The sequence below is a fragment of the Crocodylus siamensis genome, chromosome 7 (genome assembly GCF_052110815.1).
Source record: "Crocodylus siamensis isolate JL-2025a chromosome 7, ASM5211081v1, whole genome shotgun sequence".
Taxonomy (NCBI): Eukaryota; Metazoa; Chordata; order Crocodylia; family Crocodylidae; genus Crocodylus; species Crocodylus siamensis.
Window position 1 is genome coordinate 50,129,107 of NC_143401.1, and position 20,631 is coordinate 50,149,737.

Genomic DNA, 20,631 nt, shown 5'->3' on the forward strand with positions numbered 1-20,631 from the left:
TCCTCTTGGTTGCTGCAGCCCTCCCTGGGACTCCATCAAACTTGGTTGGGGGGTGGGATCCCTTGATCTCATGGGGGGACTTGTAGTTGTGGCTGGGATATCAGGCCAGGGTGAAGAAAGGAGGGGTGCTGGTCGACCTTGCCAATGGGAACTGTGGATGCCTTCCTTGCCTGGCCTATGGGGCACTCATGATGCAAGTGTCCCAGGGCATGGCACTGGAAGCATTCCAGATCACCCAGCATATAGAAAATCCTCACTAGGACCCCTTGAAAAGGAATTATGAGGCAGCCCTTAGCCTCCAGCTGCAATCCTGGCACCAGCTGGATGATGACTTGATGATGGAAAGAGCACATGTGGCGGAGTCTGGGGTCTCCCCACCCCAGCAAGAGGGCAAGCACCAGGGAGATAACTCTTGTCCAGGTTTTCTAGATGGGGGAGCAGGGACCATTTGGAAATATAAGGTGAGCTGGAGCTGAGGACCACTCTGGTCCCCATTTCTTTAGGGCCTGGACAGGGATGTACTCTTCCTCCATCATGAGTGCACTCTCCACTGCTTTTAGTGCAGCAGCCTTCAAGGCAAGGAAAAAGACCTTGCTGTGAAAGCAGGAGGCTGCCATGATCTTGAGGGCCTCCACCACCTGATCCAGGGCCTGCACCCAGGTCTCAAAATGCAGGTTCTCCCACTTGGACAGTTGGCATTTCATCCTATGCCTGCAGGTGAGTGCTGGAAAGGGGCCCAGGCTGCCCGAGCTGGGAGACCTGGTGGTGGAGGGTCCAGTCCCCATGACTGTTGGTCTCCCCACAGCTACCTGTGCATAACTGCAATTCCCCTGCTGGGGGGCTGCATTGGTGGGGCTGCTGCTAGGGACAGGGACAGGCTCAGTGGGTGTGGTGGTTGGTGTGGTGCACCTTGTCCCTTCAGGTGCTGGTAGTTTAGGCTTGGGGGTGGGGCCCTTGCCAAGGTTCCCTCTAAGGTGCACGCATGTGTGGCTGTGCACAAGTAAAAGTCTGGCCATGCACCCACCAGGAGAGGACCTGGGCTGTGGCATGGGACACTTACTGAAGGTAAGTTCTTCCCTAAGGTGAGGTGGACATGGAGGCAGAGGCCCAGTGCAGGCTCCACAATCTCTGGGGAATTTCATCACTTTGGGGAGTGGGAAGGTATGTGGTATCAGGGCTGGGGAGTGGAGCAAGAGCCAGAAGAGCCCATGCCAGCCCCGTACCCCAGCTTCCATCCCTGCCTTGCCTCACCTTAGGGAGGAGCCACTGCGTGCACTGAGTAAGGCTCTGCCAGCTCTGGGAAACTGCTCCATGGGCTCTGCCGGCTCCAGGGAAGTGCTCCACTCCCCAGCCCTGTTGCTACATGCCTCCTTGCTCCCTGAGGTGATGTGGGGGTGCATAGCAGGTCCCTGGAGCCAGAGAAGACTGCACTCAGCCCCCAGGCCCCCAGCAAAGTCTGCCCCAGCACCCCAGAACCTAGCCCCCATGCTCTAGCTTCCAGCCTCCAGGCCCTCAGAGAAGCTCCCCCCTAGGCCCCACTGCCTGCCCCAGGTGAAGATTGAGAAGCTTACCTTTGGTAAGTGTCCCATGCCACACTGAAAGGGGGAGGAAGTAGTGCACTCATGTACTGAAGCAGCGTGCTCACAGACTGAAGCAGCATGCTCACGGACCACTACTCCTTAGAGGGAACATTGGCCTTCACCCTTTCCACCACCAGCTATGGAGGAGGCTGAAGAGGAGCCCTTCCCACTGCCCTTGCTCTTGGTTCCTGATGGTGGAGAAGGGGGCTTAGGAACCCCTCTGGGAGAAGCCTGGCCAGGGAAGACACCCTGGCCATGTTGGTTCCCTGCCAGAGTGTCACCTGTCCCCACAGCAGAGGACTCAGGCTTCTCCACCCCTGGAGGAGGTCATTTGGACTGTGCTTCTGGGGTGAGGTCTGCAGTGGCATGCATCCCCCTTGGGGAGTGGGGTTGGCTGCCATTTGCCCTCATAGTGGGGGATGCAGGAAGCTCTTTGGGGATTTCCCCCCCTGAATGGTCCTGCCCTGCCATTGCCTCACATGAGCAAAATGATAAAAACCATACAGTGGGGCTGGTGAATTGAATAGGGACTGGCAAGGGGGTTTACTATCACTGATCTACAGCCCAACAGGAAAAAAAAAAATGGGAGCATTATGTTTGGGGAATATTGGGGAGGGGGAACACACACACAAGTGCTAGGGAGACTTAAGCTGGTTTACTCAGCCATGCAACAAACACCAGTGCGGGGGAAGTAGACCACAGGACTTACCACATAAAGGGCAAAAACACAGGGAAGGCTGCTGAGGCAGATGCAAAGGAGTGCTGGAGTGATAGAGGGACTTTGTCTGTTGAAGATCAGCCCAGGAGCCCCTCAGGCCTCCATCCAGGCAATCAGCAGCAGATCAATATGCAGAAAAACAAAGCTGGATCTGATGCAGTGAGGCAGCTGTCTGGGGGGGGGGGTAGGAGAAATAATTCAGTTAGGAATTAATCCAGTGCATCTATGGTGTTGAGTGGTGCAGCGGGGAATCTCTCTCTCACCTGACGGGGGCAGCAGAAGAACAGATGGGAACAGTAGCAGCAGTGGTAACAGCCATTCAGTTCAGCTACAAAGGGTGTGCTTTAGGTAAAAGTGGAGGTCAAGGTGGGGGTAGCAGCTGTGGCAGGGAAGGCAAGTTTTGGCTCCAACAGCAATGATAGGGGAGGGCACAAAGGCAGTGCAGGCTCCCTCCCCTGGCTGTCCCCTGACCATGGTTTCCCGGTGGGCTGGGGAGAAGGCTGGAATAGGGGTAAAGAAGCTGAGGTGTAATGCTGGGTTGCAGTCCTGGGATGTGGTTCACCCCTCCCTGAGCGGGGACAGCAGTGTGCAGCAGAGGACCATCCCCCATGGGCTGTCCCATTGACCAGAACTGTCAGGGCCTCCTGCAAGACTACCATGGGGTACCCTCCCTCCTGACGAAGAAGAGCACCCAGTATCTCCAGAGACCCTTCCTGCAGCTGTGGACATTGAGGATCATGATCTTAAATGACCTCATAGCTGGTGGGGGGGGTGGAATAGATAGCTAAGCAGAGGCCTCATGCATTTCAAAGTCTAGTGTGGGGCTCGCCAGTACATGCAGTGCCCTTCCATAAAAATAGAGGGCATCTATAGATTTAGGTGTTGCAGGTTTAGGGTCCCTTGCCTTCCTCTGCCAGCATGCTTGCAATGGTGAGGACACTGTCAACATTTTCTCCAAAGGTCCAAGGCAAGCTGTACCTTTCTGGCAGACAATCAGGTGTATTTGTGGTCCATAAATGCAAAGAGCCCACCCTTGGGATCCCCAGGACTGAGAGGTCCTCAGGATAAGGGTGGGGACAGGGTGTCCTCCTTCTGGTCCTGGGGCTCATCAGGCTCCTTAGGTACCACCTAAACCCCCAGGTGGGTCTGCCCGGGCTCCTGGAACTGCCGCAGGGTCCCCAACAAGATTTGACTGCTGATCAGGGGACCCCACTCTGACCCCCTCTGGTATGGGATCATTGGGCAGGCTAGTAGCAGGGTTTGACTGTGGGGGGGAGGAGGAGACCCATGAAGCACTGGGATGTCTTAGGGTCCTGGGAGAGGGGACTTCCCCCCACAACTCACCAGGGTGAGCCCCAGGACCCCCATCTTCCCTAGATCATTGGAGGGGGAGGGCTCCACTGATGTACCTTTCACTAGGTTGGCCTCAGCCTCAGCCTTGGTGACCATGGTCTCTGGGGATAGGCCCTGGCCAGTGTAGTAAAGAGCATCCTCCATGGGCTCCTGCTTAGGGCTGTTCAGCATCCCTGAAACCTGCACCTCTTCACTCTACCTATGCTGCTGCATCCCCTCTCCACCCCCCCCAGCCTGTCCATCAGCCCATGATTCCTCCATTTCCATTTCCATTTTCACTGACTGGCTTTCTTGTCTGCATTGCATGCCAGGCCAGCCTCTGAATTTTTTACTGTTCCTTCTATCAAGGACCAGGAGATGCACCAACTGCAGGTATTTCTTCAGCCTAACTAAGCATTTTTCAATCGGAAAGCTTCCTCACACATATTTTTCTAACTATTTTGTTTTTTTTCATAAGAAACATATAAACATAAAAACTCAAGCTAAGCCATTACACACCATGAGTAATATATATCCAACACAACATCTTTACTTCTTGCTGCCAATTCCTTTATAAACAGATAGGCTCTGTGATAGTTCCATCTGGGTACCTTTGATGCTGTTATTGCTATTGGTGTTCAGCCAGCTAAACTATTTTGACCTGCCGTCGTTTACAGTCTTGGGCCAGACTGAGGCTATAGGGCAGGAGGAAGCCTCATAGGGGCATGCTACCATGGTGTGCAGAGACCCCAGTGCCAGGAAGTTTTAATTGTACTGTTGCCCTGAGGGGTCAGGCCAATGCTGAGGATCTCAATATTGTGCTGTTAGACAGAAGGGTGTGAGGTACAATTGTACATGCACACACAAAAATCAATTAAACACACATACACTCACTAGGTGCATATACCCCATACTAGACATACACACTTACACTCACGCTCACACTACCAGCTCAGGCACATGCATACCTATTACCAATTTAAGCCCATACATGCTACACACACCAAATTTATACAGAATCAGTTAGTAATTACCAACACCTGCACATCCAATACGCATATGTGGATTACTAATTTATATACCACACACACACAATGATATCTGTGTGTGTGTGTATTCACTAATTTACACACATACCACCCACCTACACATACACACAGGTGAGTTCCTAAGTTTGGTGTTGTGATGTGTATGTATGTATGTGCTTAGTGTACTTAGGATACCTGGGGAAAGGTTAAGGTAGGAAAGTAGAAGTGTAGGGAGTGAAAATTGCTGGGATAGGAAAGTTACCGGGACTGGGATTAGGACTGGTAGACTAGAGGGGCCTGGGCTGAAGAACTGAGGCTCAGGGTAACTTTAGGTTAATTGATTAAAAGACAATGCCCAATGCCTGCAGAACAGGGGACCGATGCGAGCACAGAGGCTGGGACTGGAGCCAGAGCTACAGGGGAGCTGAAAAGGTAAGTGGGGAGGGAGAAAACGGGACTAAGGTAAAGTGTGGGTGTTAAAGAGGGACTCTGGATGTGGAGAGCCAGAGGATGGCTCTGGGGCAACTAGAGAAGTTGCAGAGAGCGGCGGTAGGTGCTGGAAGCTGGAGAGAACTGCAGAACGGCTAATAGGAGCTGGGAAGTTGCAGGGGGGAAAGCCTGAAAACAGAGAGACAGGCAGAAGAAAATCACAGAAAAAGCAGCAAGCAGCAGGGATAGCAGGAAAGTAAGGAGAGGCTGAGAGGTGGCAGAAAAGGGGATATGGAATTGGGAGGAGATCAGGAAACTAGCAGAGAGGGTGGGGACTGGAGCTGAGAGAGAGAGAGAGAGAAAATGAGACTGGAATTTAAGATTGGGAAGGGACTGGGATTCAGTAAAACATGACCCACCTCAGGGTTGCAAATGACAGTGGTGTTATTGAATAGGGGAAATGGTGACACAATACCAAATTGGTTCCCTGGTGTGCACTCGCACACATTCACACAAGCGTATGCGCGCACACACACGCACATGCATGCACGCACACATATGCACGCACACACACACAGCAGGGGTTAGAGAGACTTGGTGCAGGGGCTGAAGTCTACTGAAGTCCAGGAGGGGAGAGAGAGAGAGAGAGAGAGAGAGAGTCCAAATTGTAGGAGGAGGTATGCAGGTAATATCTACCTATCCAGGCTGGAAAAGGGTCCTTGTCCAGTAAATGTTGTCCAGAGGGGGGGTCGCTAGCAGGGCCTCTGGGGTGGATAGGTGATGTGAAGCTGGTCTGGTCTGGATGGAAATGGTGTTCCCACTGGGTCTGTCTTCACTGCCACTTTTGATAGGGGCAGACCTTATGTGAACCTAGGGACAGGAGGCATGCCCAGGCAAGGGTCAGCCCCTGGTGTACTGAGCATGTGTGCTCCATACAGGGATGTGCAGTTTTGGGAGTCTGTAATGGTGAGAGTTGCTGCTTCTGCTGGGTCTTTTGTCTTTCAAATGCTGGTATTGTGTTTGTTCCTGGGTGAGGTCCATGGTTTCTGGATGAATCAATGTGAGGTGATGGCCCAGTCATTACAGGCCATTCAGTAGAGGCCTGCTACCATTGTATTTCAATCATTTCCAGTCACACTCATTAATCGGGGAGCCAATTTACATGGGAGGGATACATGACTCATACAGTTGCGACACACAGGGGATGCCAGGGCAGAGGACACAAGATGGAGACTTGACATATAAAATGGAAACTTGACATGACTTTGGTTCACTTACAAACACAGGCCTAAACCATACAATATCCATATACAATAGTAAAATTACATACCTAATAATAATATAATATAAAACAGTGGATATAAAACCAAAAACTTGCTACCAAAATAAAAATGTTTAAAGCTTATCCTAAGTTTGAGCTCACTTATACTTATCTATAGCAAATAGAGAGGGAGAGAAAAAGTTAGAAATGGTTGGGGAAGGGGAGGGAATGCAATACAAACAAACAAACAAAAAACCCTGGGGTTTTTGCTACAATACATTGTTTTCGTGCATATCTGAATTCCCATAGCTAATGTGACTCTTCCTCTCCTTGGCTTTAATAATCATTTTATTGAAAGCTGATTATATGAAGCACTTGTATTGGTTTATTATCAACTATTTACATATAATTAGATCTACAAACTAGCTAATATCCATTTACTATTTATATTTTGTACAGTAATTTCTTTCTTGCATCTTAAACACTTTATGAGGCGTTACTGATTTTTTTTTTCTTTCCTCCAACGAAGTGCCTAAGTATAACTTCCAGAGTCAGCTTCTTGTAAGATTCTGGAGTAAATGAAAAGACTGTGCACAGGCAAAGAAATGTATTAAGCTCCTCATTGTAATCCTTCCTAAATCATTTAAATATATGTGTATTTGCATATGAAAGCTGCTGTATTATCATTCCAGTAGAATTGTTGGTACAAATGATGTCTGTCACTGTCTGTCTTTCATTTTATTTTTATCTGAAAAAGCCTCTCTTGAGACTCAGCATCTCCTCTTTAATTGCCTTAGGATTTTACAGATGGAGTGAAATCCATTAAATGAATTGAGCTTTGTTGTGACCAGATAGCATTGCTAAAATGCCATCTAAGAAAACAAAAGATAAAGATGAAGTTGGCTGTTTTCAGAAATGCTAGCTGTTGGTTCACAACTGAAAGTTTTCCACGTTGTATATTAAACAGCATTAATGGGGGCAATAGAAAGCATGAAAGACAAAGACATGATTTTTGTGAGGATTCTACAGGAAGTTTGAAATAATATTTGCAATAATTACTTGACATTAAAAGAATACTATTGGATTGTGAAGCTGAGTACTTGCATGTGAGGAAATGCCAAAATAAAGGCAGTAAATGGAACATTAATTTGACCCCTTGTACACATGCCTTTATAATACAGTCTTATCAATGTAATCTACCTGTCTCTTCTAGCCTCTAGTTCCCATTCTCCTTGTCCAGTCATTCTCAATCATCCTGTTCCCTATTCCCTTTAACTGATTTTTCTCTATTATCTTTGCTCTTTTCTCAAGACTTTTTCCCCCCATTCCAGTCTCCAGCAACCCTCATACTGTTTCTCAGTCCACCTTGCCCAGAATTAGCATCCAATTTTAATGTCCCTTTTCCCTCACCAGCTCCTTGTCCAACTTTCTATGTCCAGCCAGTCCCTTCCCTGTCCTCCCCTCCCCCCCAACACACACTCCCTCTTCTGTATTTTGTTCCTTTCCAGCTGGTTCCAAATCACCTGGTTTTGCATCCCTTTTACACTTACCATCTGTTCAAATAAATTCAATTCCCACTGTCTGCCTTTCTAATACCTGGGTTCCAATTTGGCCCAGAACATTTGCAAATAACTATTACAGAAAAACTTTAGTTTTGGATCTTTCCCTGAGCCAGATCACATTTAGTTACATTCAGTATGGCTCATTATCATGTCACAGGTAGAAGCTGTGAAGAAATGAGAGGACATGTCCAGTCATCATATGAAGTGGCACTTAAACACTTTGAAAAATGCTCAATATGAATAGATTATTTAGAAATCATAGGGAAACTGCACCTCAAGCTTCTGAAAGCAAAACTCATGATGTGCTATTTTGTGTGTGTGTTAAGGCGCAACAGGATGAAACCAGCAGGGATTTAACAGGGGACCTTCTGTAACAGGGGACCTTCCCAGCACACAGGCATAAACAGCTCACAAAGGGACATAAAGGCTGCAGACAGAGGCTTATGTGCTGTTTCTATGCCCCACCCCCAGACACTGTGATTGAAAGAGGACTTGGGAAAAGATCACAGTCACTGGCCAGCTACAGAGGTCAGTCTTCCCTCCCTCCTGCTCCACCTCCCTCTTCTCCATTTGTGTTCCCCTGAAAGACAGCTTTCCATATCTTTTCCAAATCAATTTGGAGGCTCTGAATTGATTCAGAGGGGTTTTCTGGTCTCCTGATTTGATTCAGATTAGCTGATTTGGCTTCTACATTGAGCCAAATCTTCTCCAAATCAAATTGGCGACCAAAGCTTCATACCCCTTCTCTCCCTGAGCTGGAACACATTTAGTTACTTTAAATATGGTTCATTGTCACGTCACAGATAGGAGCTGCGAAGAAATGAGGGGACATGTCCAGTCATCATATGAGGTGGCACTTAAGCACTTTGGAACATGCACAATCTGAATACATTACTTAGAGACCATGGGTGATATACTGTACTATTTCTTAAGCGAGTATGTGCAAACTGCACCTTTTCAGTTTAACATGCTGGTCAAAACTGATTATTCCCCTTGAAAATTTTCCCAAAGGCACAGCCTTGATGGAAAGGTCATCTTGACCAGATATCTGGTACCTATTTATTTCCAATCATTGGAATGCTAAAACTTTGCAAAGAGGAGTTCAGCATGTGTGTGTGTGCATCGATATATATTTTAACGTTCAAAAAATTTTTTAAATTCCCTGAGTTCATCATATATCATCATATGTTTGTGAGTGTGTGTGTATATAAACATTACCTTTTTTTAATTCACTGGGCTCATTCTTGGAAATACAACCCTACTATCCATGTATTTTTAGCAATTGGTAAATAAAAAATTAAGTGACTAGGAACTGTATGTCTACTGAACATATTGAATACAATGATGCAATACAGTTGTCACGGAGTCACAGAGGTGCCCCGTGATTCTGAGGCTGATTGGCAGGGCTGCCAATCACCCAGGCAGCTCAGGTGCCGGGTTACCAGGGCAACCAGGCGGTCACATGACCGGAAGGGGGCAGGGCCAGGCCTTTAAAACCAGCTCAGGCCAGAGCCTGACACACAGTTCCCTTCTGGCGGCCGTAGGAGCAGGAGCTCTGCGGCTGAGCTGAGCGGCCTGGGTTAGCGGCTGCTACTTCATCGCGCTACCCGGCTGCTATGATGCCGGGAACAGCATCGCCCTGACTGGAGGTAGGATTGCGGGCCCTGGTGGGGCTTGGAGTTATTAGGCGTGTGGAGCCTCTGTATTTATGTTATAGCCAGAGGGCTGGAGTATTAAGTTACAGTTTATCCGGAGGACCGGGGAGGCTGTAGGGGAGCGAGGAGGCCTCAGGGGAGCTTCCCCACAGCTTGGGGGTTCCCAGTGCCCAGTTGGGCATAGTGCCAGGGGCACTATTGTCGGTGCGATAGGGCACCATATTGCGCCGGCGAGGCGCGGGGTGCGGGGTTACAGACCCCGGCCCATAAGGGCGGTGTTTAGCCCCGGAGCGGGGCAACGACAGAGCGCGAGACGCAGAGTCAGCCCCGAGAGGGCAAGGCCCAAGGCGGGGCAGAGACAGAGCGCGGCGAGAGCGGCCTAGCTAGCCACCCAAGGGCGCTGAGATTAGGGCGGCGATAGTGAGCCGGCCCGAGGGCGCCGAGGCCAGGGCGGCGATAGAGCTTAGGCCAGGGCGGCGATAGTGCCAGCCACCCAAGGGCGCTGAGATTAGGGCGGCGGTAGTGCCGGCCCAAGGGCGCCGAGACTAGGGCGGCAATTGAGCCAAGGCTAGCGTGGCGAGAGCAGCCTAGCTAGCCACCCGAGGGCGCCGAGACTAGGGCGGCGATAGCGCCGGCCCAAGGGTGCCGAGGCTAGGGCGGCGATAGAGCTAAGGCAAGCGCGCCAGGCGAGAGAGAGACCCGGCCCGAGGGCGCCGAGATTAGGGCGGCGATAGAGCCGAGATCCGGGAGAGGGAGCGTGCCGGCCCAAGGGCGCCGAGGCTAGGGCGGCGAGAGCGTGCCGGCCCAAGGGCGCCGAGGCTAGGGCGGCGAGAGTGCTCCAGACTCAGACCGATCCGGCGATTAGCCAGGCGCCGGCTAGAACCCGGCCCAGGGGGGGCCGGTAGTGAGCGGCGCTGGTGGAGCCGACACAGGAGGCGCCAGCAAGTGGCTGGGCGCCAGCGTGATAGGCCCAGGGCGTGGGGAACGGGCCAGAGATTGGGGCCCGACCCAAGGAGGCGCCAGGTGGGCGAAGGGTCCCGGTGCCCGAGAGTGAGAACAAGGGCACCCGAGGGGCGAGGGACCATACAAGCGTCCCCCGGAATAGCTGCGAGGCTTGGGGCGTGCTAAGGGGGAGGCTTGGAGGCACGCATTGCCCTTAAGGCAGGACGCTCATCAAATACCCGTCTGGAATAGGGACGAACAACTAGACCGTCCATTAGGGAAACTGGCAGCCTCCACATTACATATCTTAACATCAAAGTCGTGGCGGGCGAGGTTCTGAGGGTGCTACGTCACCCTAACGTGACGGTAGGCGGCGCTAGGGAGCTCACGGCCGCCCCTAGTTGCCGCTCCCTCACAACAGTGTTGAATCCTGACTTTGCTTGTTTAGAAATGGAGCGATCTACCATTGCTTAAAATGTGCCACTCAAAATTAGATTGGACTTTAGTTTTAGCATCACTTGTTTTTTTGGGGAAAATGTTCAAGACAGGGCAAAGATATGTAGCTAGATGTAAAACGCAACTAGATCTTCAGTCAGCATGTGGCCCTTACAGATGCTGAAGTCTTATAAGTGCCACAGACTACTGAACTGACTCCCTTAAGTACTTCAATGAGGATGGAATCAATCAGGCTATGATTTTTAAAGGATTCTTATATGAAAATCTAACTCCAGATGGCTAGGTTGTGGCATTAAAAGCCAACATCTCCACAGTGCAGAAATTCATCACAGATCTCGTAGCATGAAAGGCAAGAACAGGAAGCACAATATGGTTTATTGAAAACCCTGGGAATTATATAATACATAAGAATGGCAGGGAGGGATAGGATAAACCCTTTTAAACAACCACCTGGGAGGGGAGCTCTGACTACAATCCCAGAGGCTCTTTGAGAAACTTCATTTTAAACTCTGTTATAGGATTCCTGGTTTAAACTGACCATTATTTCCCATTCTTGCTGAGCACTGGGGGGAAAAAAGATCAAGAGTTCAAGATTTTTTTTAGTTCTTTTTTTAAAAAAAAAGGTATATTTACTTAGGTTTTAGCAATGAAATAACAAGAGAGGTCAGCATTTGGGCACATAAGTGAACAACACACACGACTTGTTTCCTAAACAGTAATGAGAAACATTCTTCTCTGACCATGAGAATTCATTCTTTAAAAAGAAAGGATGTGGGCCTAATATCTCCATCATTGTTAACTCTGATAAATAGTGGTCACAGAAATAACAGCACACCATTACCAAAGTCTTCACTGGCATTTGTACTTCTTGGCTCTTTTGTGTGCAAGTATACAGAGGTATAAATTGGCACTTCTGTGTCCTGGGAGGCTGCAGCACAAAGGACAGAGGCCTCAGTCTAGCTCCTGTGGCACAGTGGCCAGGGGAGCAGCATGGCAGTTGATATTTTTGTGTCCCCATTTAGTCAGTGCCTGGGTTTGGTGCCCTGCTCACCTCTTCCTCCCCTCCTTCCCCACAGGTATGCTACTACAACTTTGGCTACTGTACTGCTTTTTGGCTTAAACAGAAGGAGAATCAGCTTCTAAAGTAATCTCACTTTAACTTCAACTATAGGCAAGTGACTGATAACATACACTACTGTAACTGAGAAAGAGAAAGGAATTTGTGTCATTTAAGCAAGTTCTTGTTATTTTGGCCAAGTCTTTCTTTTTCCTTTGGTGTTTCATGAACTGTAAAGCTGCAACTCAAAATCTTTGAAGTTATGACTTTTTTCTCTTTCAAACCTGTCAGTCTGTTTCAAATCTCTTTCAAAACTCACTTCTTCCATAAAGCATACTGTAAAAGTACAGTTTAATAGTGCCAAAAGGTGAAGAGCTATGATTGCTATAACTGAATGACTAGCTTAAGAATTGCATACATCTGACACATTTATTCACTATTTCATCTCACAGCCACACACCATTTCGGTGTCTCTGCCAACTTTTATGTCCTGTGTTTATAGAGAGTAGCTTTCTGGAGCACAGGCAATCGTGTTGTATATGTATAAAGTCCTGAGCATAATGGCATGTCACCTGTGTGTGGCTGTTATGTATCATAGTACTTAGGGTCAGAAGGGACCTAAACAGATCATCAGGTCTGACCTCCTGCCCCAGGCAGGAACAGGTGCCGAGGTCAGATCACCCCAGCCAAATATCTGTCCAGCCTCCTCTTGAAGACCCCCAAGGTAGGAGAGAGCACCACCTCGCTTGGGAGCCCATTCCAGAGCCTGGCAGCCCTAACTGTAAAGTAATGTCTCCTGATGTCCAGCCTGAACCTTCTCTCTAACAATTTCCTAGTAAACCCGGGTGGTGCTCTGGGGAACAGTGCCTCCCCCAATTCCTGCTGGTCCCCCAGTGAGTTTGTAAATGGCCACCAGATCCCCTCTCAGCCTTCTTTTGTGGAGGCTGAATAGGTTCAGGCCCTTTAGCCTCTCTTCGCAGGGCCTGCCCTGCTGCCACTTGACCATGCAAATGGCCCTCCTCTGGACCCTCTCAATGCTAGCCTCATTCCTTTTGAAGTGTGGTGCCCAGGCTGGATGCAGGACTCCACTGTGGCCTGACCAATGCCACATAGAGGGGAAGGATAACTCCCCTGGACCTGCTTGTGATGCATCTGTAGATGCATGACAAGGTACGTTTAGCTTTACTCACTGCTTCCTCGCATTGGCAGGTTATGTTCATCCTGGAGTCAACAATGTGGTACCAAAATTGGCATTGATTTTTGAACTTGTCCTCCTGCTTAACACAAATAGTTATGATGTCTTAGATAACAGAGACCTGGTGGGACTCCACCCATGACTGGGCCACTGGTATAGACGGCTATACCCTGTACAGGGGACACTGAGTGGATAAAAGGGGTGGGAATGTAGCTTTCTATGTCAAAGAGAGATACCCATCCCTGCAAGCCAACATTGACACCCAGGGTGGACGACTAGAGACCCTCTGGGTTAAAATCCATGGGGAACAAGGCACAGGGGACACAATGGTGGGAGTCTACCACACTACTACAGACCTAACACCTCAAATCAAGAACTTGACCAGGAGTTTGCCAGGGAATTGGCTGAGGCTGCACACTCCTAGTGCATGATTGTCATGGGAGACTTCAACTACCCAGACATCTCGTGGGAAGAGCGCTCATAGTTTCATAATCAATAGGGTCGGAAGGGACCTGAGCAGGTCATCAAGTCCAACCCCCTGCCATGGGCAGGAAAGAATGCTGGGGTCAAATGACCCTGTCTAAGTCATTATCTAGCCTCCTTTTGAAGACCCCCAAGTTAAGAGTGAGCACCACTTCCTTTGGAAGCTGGTTCTAGATCATAGCCACCCTGACTGTGAAGTAGTGCTTCCTGAACCTAATCTCAGTAAATTTATGGATGTTACTCCTAGTTACTCCTGGTCATGCTTGGGGAAACAGGGTCTCTCCCATTCCCTGCTGGTTCCCCTTAGTAAGTTTATAGATGGCTACCAGATCCCCTCTCAGCCTTCTCTTGTGGAGGCTGAACAGGTTCAGGTCCCATAGCTTCTCCTCATAGGGCCTGCCCTGCTGCCCCCTGATCATGTGAGTTGTCCTCCTCTGGACCCTCTTGATGTTGTCCACATCTCTCCTGAAGTGCAGCACCCAGAACTAGACACAGTACTCCAACTACAGCCTAACCAGTGTCACATAGAAAATAACCTCTTTGGACCTGCTTTAGATGCATCTCTGGATGCATGACAAGGTGCGGTTAGCCTTACTGACTGACTCCTCACATTGGCGGCCCATGTTCATCTTGGAATCGATAGTGACCCCAAGATCCTTTTCTGCCTCTGTGCTGATGATAAGGGAGTTCCCCAGCCTGTAGGTATGGTGCTGGTTCTTCCTTCCTAGGAGCAGTACCTTGCACTTGTCAGTATTGAAACCCATCCTATTCTCATCTGCCCACCCCTGTAATCTGTTCAGATCTAGTTGTAGCCTGTCCCTCCCTTCTACCATGCCCACTTTTCCCCACATCTTAGTGTCATCCACGAATTTGAACAAGGTGCTTCTCACCCCCTTGTCCAAGTCACCGATGGAGATGTTGAACAGTTTGGGCCCGAGTACTGAGCCCTGGGGAACCCCACTGCCCACATCCCTCCAGGTCAAAAACAACCCATCCACCACCACTCTCTAGGTGTGACCCTCCAGCTAATTTCTAACCCATCTGACTGTGTAGGGATCAACACTACAGACATCTATTTGTTTAATGAAAGTGGGGTGAGAGACAATGTTAAAGGCCTTCCTAAAGTCCAGAAAGACTATATCCACCACGACCCCTGCGTCCAAGGATTTTGTGACTTGATCATAGAAAGCAACCAGGTTGGTCTGACAAGACCTGCCTCTAATGAACCTGTGTTGGTTGCCCCTAAGAATAATCTCCCCTGCTGGTCCCTTCCAGATGTGCTCCTGGATAATTTTCTCAAAGAGCTTCCCCAGGACCTAGGTAGGACTAATGGGCCTATAGTTTCCTGGGCCATCCTTCCTCCCTTTTTTGAAAATGGTGATCACATTGGCCTTTTTCCAGTCCTCTGTCACCTTGCCAGAGCACTTTGAGTGCTTGTAAAGCTGTGCTAGGGGACCCACAATGACCTTTGCTAAGTTCCTTAGCACCCTGGGATGGAGATCATCTGGACATGTTGATATGCACACATCATGTCCCAACAGAAGTTCCCTGACTAGGTCTTCATTGACACTAGGCTGACTAGGTCCTCACTGACCCAGACCCGCAGCATGCTTATAGGCTCGGGAGTGGTATGCTGGCTAGCAGTATGGATAAAAGTGACTTGGGGCCATGAATGACCACAAGATGAACATGTTTCTTCAGTGTGATGCTGCTGCTGTTAAAGCAAGTAAAAATTTGGCTTGCATCATAGATGCTTCTCAAGCAAATCCCAGGATGTCATTCTCCCATTGTACTTAGCCTCGGCGAGGCCGTAGCTTGAGTATTGCATCCACAATTCAACTTTCTTGGCCAAATCTGAATGGTCACAATGCTTTCTTACATGCGTGGATGTCATCTATCTAACACGAGAAGTCTATGGGCCAACGAGAGTTAAAGTGCTGCTCAACATGGTACTTTCACCATCTGCCATGAAGCTGGCAAGTCAGTCAGCAATACAGAAGTCCTCAACTTCAGGAAAACTGACTTTGACAAGCTCAGGAGGCTTGTCGGTGAGGCTGTAAAGGACCATGACCCAAAGAGGAGGGGAGTTCAGGAACAGTGGTTGCTCTTCAATGAAGTGATCCTGGATGCACAAGCTAAATCTATTCTGTCTTGGTGGAAAGGCAGCAAAAGGGCACAGCAACCCCCTTGGCTCTCCGGGGAACTAGCGGACTTCCTGCATCTAAAAAGACATACAAAACATGGAGGATGAGCTCTATGTCCAAGAAGGAATATTCTACACTGGTCCAGACCTGCAGGGAGTGAACCAGGAAAGCCAAGGCTGTGACGGAACTCCAACTGGCTACAAGTATGAAGGACAATAAAAAGTTCTTTTTTAGATATGTGGGGAACTGAAGGAAAAGGAAGAGCAACAATGGACCCCAGCTAAAGCAGATGGGACAGCTGATAATCAACACCCAGGAAAAAGCCAACTTGCTAAATGGATACTTTGCATCAGTCTTTCACCAGTCCCATGGGACGCTCCTGCCCATTATGAGACAGGGAGGCCAGGGTGAGGGAGATTCCTTACCCTCCATCAATGCTGATGTCATGAAGGAACACCTTGAGAAGCTGGACACCTTCAAGTCAGCTGGCCCTGACAACCTACCCCGGGGTACTCAAGGATCCGGCTAGCATCAAAGCTCAGCCCCTGGCATGGATCTTCGAGAACTCCTGGCACTCAGGTGAAGCACCTTAAGATTGGAAGAAGCCCAATGTGGTGCCTATCTTCAAGAAAGGGAGGAAAGTGGATGGCAGACTACAAGCCCATCAGCCTGACCTCTCTCATGGGGAAGGTCTTAGAAAAGATTATCAAAGAGGTCATTCTTAACAGACTGGCCGATGGCAGCATCCTGAGGGATAGCCTGCATGGATTTGTTGTGGGCAGGGCTTGCTTGCCCAATCTTATTTCTTTTTACAACCAGTTGACCTATCACCTGGACAAGGGAGAGGAGATTGATATCATATATCTTGACTTCAAAAAAAGCCTTCAATCTGGTATCCCATGATCACCTCTTGTCAAAACTGGCCAACTGCAGCCTCGGGTTCACCACAACCCACTGGCTGGGGAATTGGCTCCATGGTCAGGCCCAGAGGGTGGTGGTTGATGGAAGTCAATTGCCATGGTGCCCTGTGCCCAGTGGGGTCCCTCAAGGCTCTGTCCTTGGACCTATATTATTCAACCTCTTCATTAACGATGTGGACATTAGAGTCAGAAATGGGCTAGTGAAGTTCGCCGAAGACACCAAACTTTGGGGTAAAGCAACCACACCTGAGAACAGGAGGGTGATCCAGGCTCAGAAAATGGGTGGATGAGAACCTGATGGTTTTTTACACCAAAAAATGCAAGGTTCTCCTACTTGGGAAGAAAAACCCGCAGCATGCTTATAGCTTTGACAGTGCTATGCTGGCTAACACTACAGATGAAAGGGACTTGGGGTTCATTATTGACGACAAGATGAACATGTACCTTCAATGTGATGCTGTTGCTAGTAAAGTGAGCAAACACTGGCTTGCATCCATAAATGGTTCTCAAGCAAATCCCAGGATGTCATTCACCCATTGTACTCAGCCTTGGTGAGGCTGCAGCTAGAGTACTGCATCCAGTTTTGGGCTCCACAATTCAAAAAGCATGTGGAGAAGCTTGAGAGAGTCCTGAGAAGAGTGATATGCATGATCAGAGGTCAGGAAAACAGATCTTACGACGACGGGTTGAGAGCTATGGGACTCTTCATCATGGAAAAGTGCAGGCTCAGGGTGATATGGTGGCTTCCTATAAGTTTATAAGGGGTGCTCACCAGTATCTGAGGGAATCTTTGTTCACCAGAGCACCCCAAGGGATGACAAGGTCAAATGCTTATAAAGTCTTCCAAGACTGTTTCAGGCTGGACATAAGGAAGAACTGCTTTACTGTCCAATCCCCCAATGTCTGGAATAGCCTGCCACCGGAGGTGGTTCAAGCACCTACATTGAATGCTTTCAAGAGAAATTTGGATGGTTATCTTGCTGGGATCCCGTGAGCCCTGCTGACTTCCTGCCCCTGGGGCAGAGGCCTGGACTCAATGGTTTTCCAAGGTCCCTTCCAGCCCTAATGTCTATGAAATCTATGAATCATGCTAAACACCTAGCAGCTCCTAGGGAGTATTCTTGTTAAGAGGAAGGTATAGTAACAAACAAACCAACAGACAGAAGTTGTTCAGATGATGCATGACATCCTTCATTTTCTGCTTGATGATTTTTTAATGGGGTGCATACAGATGTTTCGGGAGCTTGGTTCACATTAAAAATGTCCACCCAGTCCAACCTGGTTCACCCAGGTGTGGACCTTACACTTAGGTCCATCATTAGATCAATCTAAATACAAAATGTACAGGAGTTCAGGAGAGTTAGTTTGGTCTAAAAAAAGCCAGCTTATCTAAGTTAACCCTACCTCTGAAAAAGTCTAATTTATATTGGGTTGTCTATTATTAAACTGATTTAACTGTCCTGAACTTTTGTATAGTTCCCAGCGTAGCCCCTGCTGTTGACTCCAGGATGAAGACGAGCCACCAAAGCCAGGAAGCAGTCATTAATCCTAACCATAACTTGTTGTGCATCTACAAATGCATCACAAGCAGGTCCAGGGAGGTGATCTTTCCCCTCTATGCAGCACTGGTCAGGCTGCAGTTGGAGTACTGCATCCAGTTCTGGGTGCTGCCATTCAAGAGGGATGTGGCTAACTTTGATAGGGTCCAGAGGAGGGCCACACTCATGGTCAGGGTGCAGCAGGCCAGGACCTACGAAGATAGACTAAAGAGCCTGAATCTATTCAGCTTCTACAAAAAAAGACTGAGAGGGGATCTGGTGGCCATCTATAAACTCACCAGGGGGGAGCAGTGGAAAATAGGTGAGGCTTTATTGCCCTGGGCACCACCTGGGAAAATAAGGAATATCAGCCACAAATTGTTTGAGAGCAGGTTCAGTCTTGATATCAGAAGGCATTACTTTATGTTTAGGGACGCCATGCTCTGGAATGGGCTCCCAAGGGAGGTAATGCTCTCCCCTACCTTGGGGGTCTTCAAGAAGAAGTTGGATAGATATCTGGCTGGGGTATTATGTTCCCAGAACTTGTTCCTACCCTGGGCAGGGGGTCGGAATTGATGATCTCTTCAGGTCCCTTCCAATCCTAGAAACTATGAAACTATGACAGCCCAGCTTCAGACCCCAGCCCTGGAGCTTCACTTTTCCTACTCCCTCCTTGGCACTGGGGTATTTTTAGCTCCCTGGCCCCTCCCTTCATGCCAAGATGGACATCCCCTCACCTACAGCCCAGCCACTCCTCCCACAGCCCACCAATCCCCAAACCTGCAATCTGCTCCCAGTGTAGGTTTTACCATTGTTCACAAGTGCAAGGAGCTGAGGAAGTAAATCAGAATAAGAGGAGGAGTGGGCAGGATGGGGGCAGGGCTGTTGTATGCAGGGGGGGTGTTTGTCTGGGGGTGATGGGTGGTTGGGGCACTAAAATAAGACCCTATTTCTGGGATTTGTGGGAGAGAGCCACCTTTTCCCCCCAATCCCAGCTGTTGAACCTCCTGCCCCTTTGTTCCCCTCTGGAGCCTGCTTGCCCTGATCCCTTCCCCTCCAAATCCCCCACCCACTAAACACTCCATCCCAATTTACCTGAGATTGGGTAGCCTTTTTAAAACTCAGTCTGACCTTCCCCTAATCTTCCCAAATGTCTGTACATACCCTCAGTGTTTTACATGTTTGCTCGGGTAACGTCAACTCCATCTCATTTAAAAATGAAGCAGAGAGTGAACTAGTTATTTTCTAAGTAGTGTTTCTCAGTTGCCTAGCTAGGTTTCCAAAATAAAATTTTTCCTTTGTAATAGCTCCAAATGGAGAAACTAAATTTTTTAAAAAGCCCACCTGTTTTATTTTACAACTAGTTTATTTTTACTATAAAGTGTTAATGATGAGCTGATCCACTGGAAAAGTCTATTCAGATCCCAAAATGGCCAAATATTATCATAATAGAATGAACATCTTTACAAACCATACACATTCAGCACAGTTTGGGGAAAAGTTATTAATTAATATATCAGAATTAATGGATGCCCCAAAATTAGCATTATAGAGCCTCAGTAGAGGATAGAGGACAGGCACCTTATTTTACAACATTAATACGCCATTACTATGTATTCTGTCAACTTCTGTGTTTATTGATGCTATTGTGAATGGCAGGAGAGGTTATTACATTTCTCTCTGCTTCTTCCAGTCAGAAAATTGCTCTCTGCTTCTTCAGTTGCTTCCTGTTCTGTGGTATTCATTTTCCCATGGACCTAATTCACAGAGGATGAGAGTGTTGTAATTTCTGGCTACAACATCTACTTCTTTAGTTTTTGTCCCCAAATAATCCTCCTACCTTTTACCAATGCAATTAATATTGGTATATAGACTGTATTAATATTGGAATGGCACAAAAAGTGCCTATCTTGGTATGATACTGGTATGACAGGATAGTCATGCTATAAATCTTTGAGTTGTTCTATCTTGAAGTACTGGGCATTCAATATTGTGTTTTGATATTATATGTGAATATCTGTATTTGACCAGGCCAGTTGGTAGGGCAGGAATTGTTATTGATAGCCTATAAATTAATACTTGATATTCCCTATTAGTTCTAAAGTGCCACAAGAATTCTGAAGGATACGGAAAGAAAATGTTCATTTTGGCAACTGAAGATTAAAGTTCTGCAGTGAATCTTAGAGTAGTCTATTCATGAACTTAACTATTATTAATCATTTTTGTGTTATTTTATTTAATGTACTTTTGTAGCAAAATGCTTCAAAATTTTATTATTTTACACTACTAATACTTTTTTGGGGAGGGGAAGCAAACAATTGTTTGAAAACC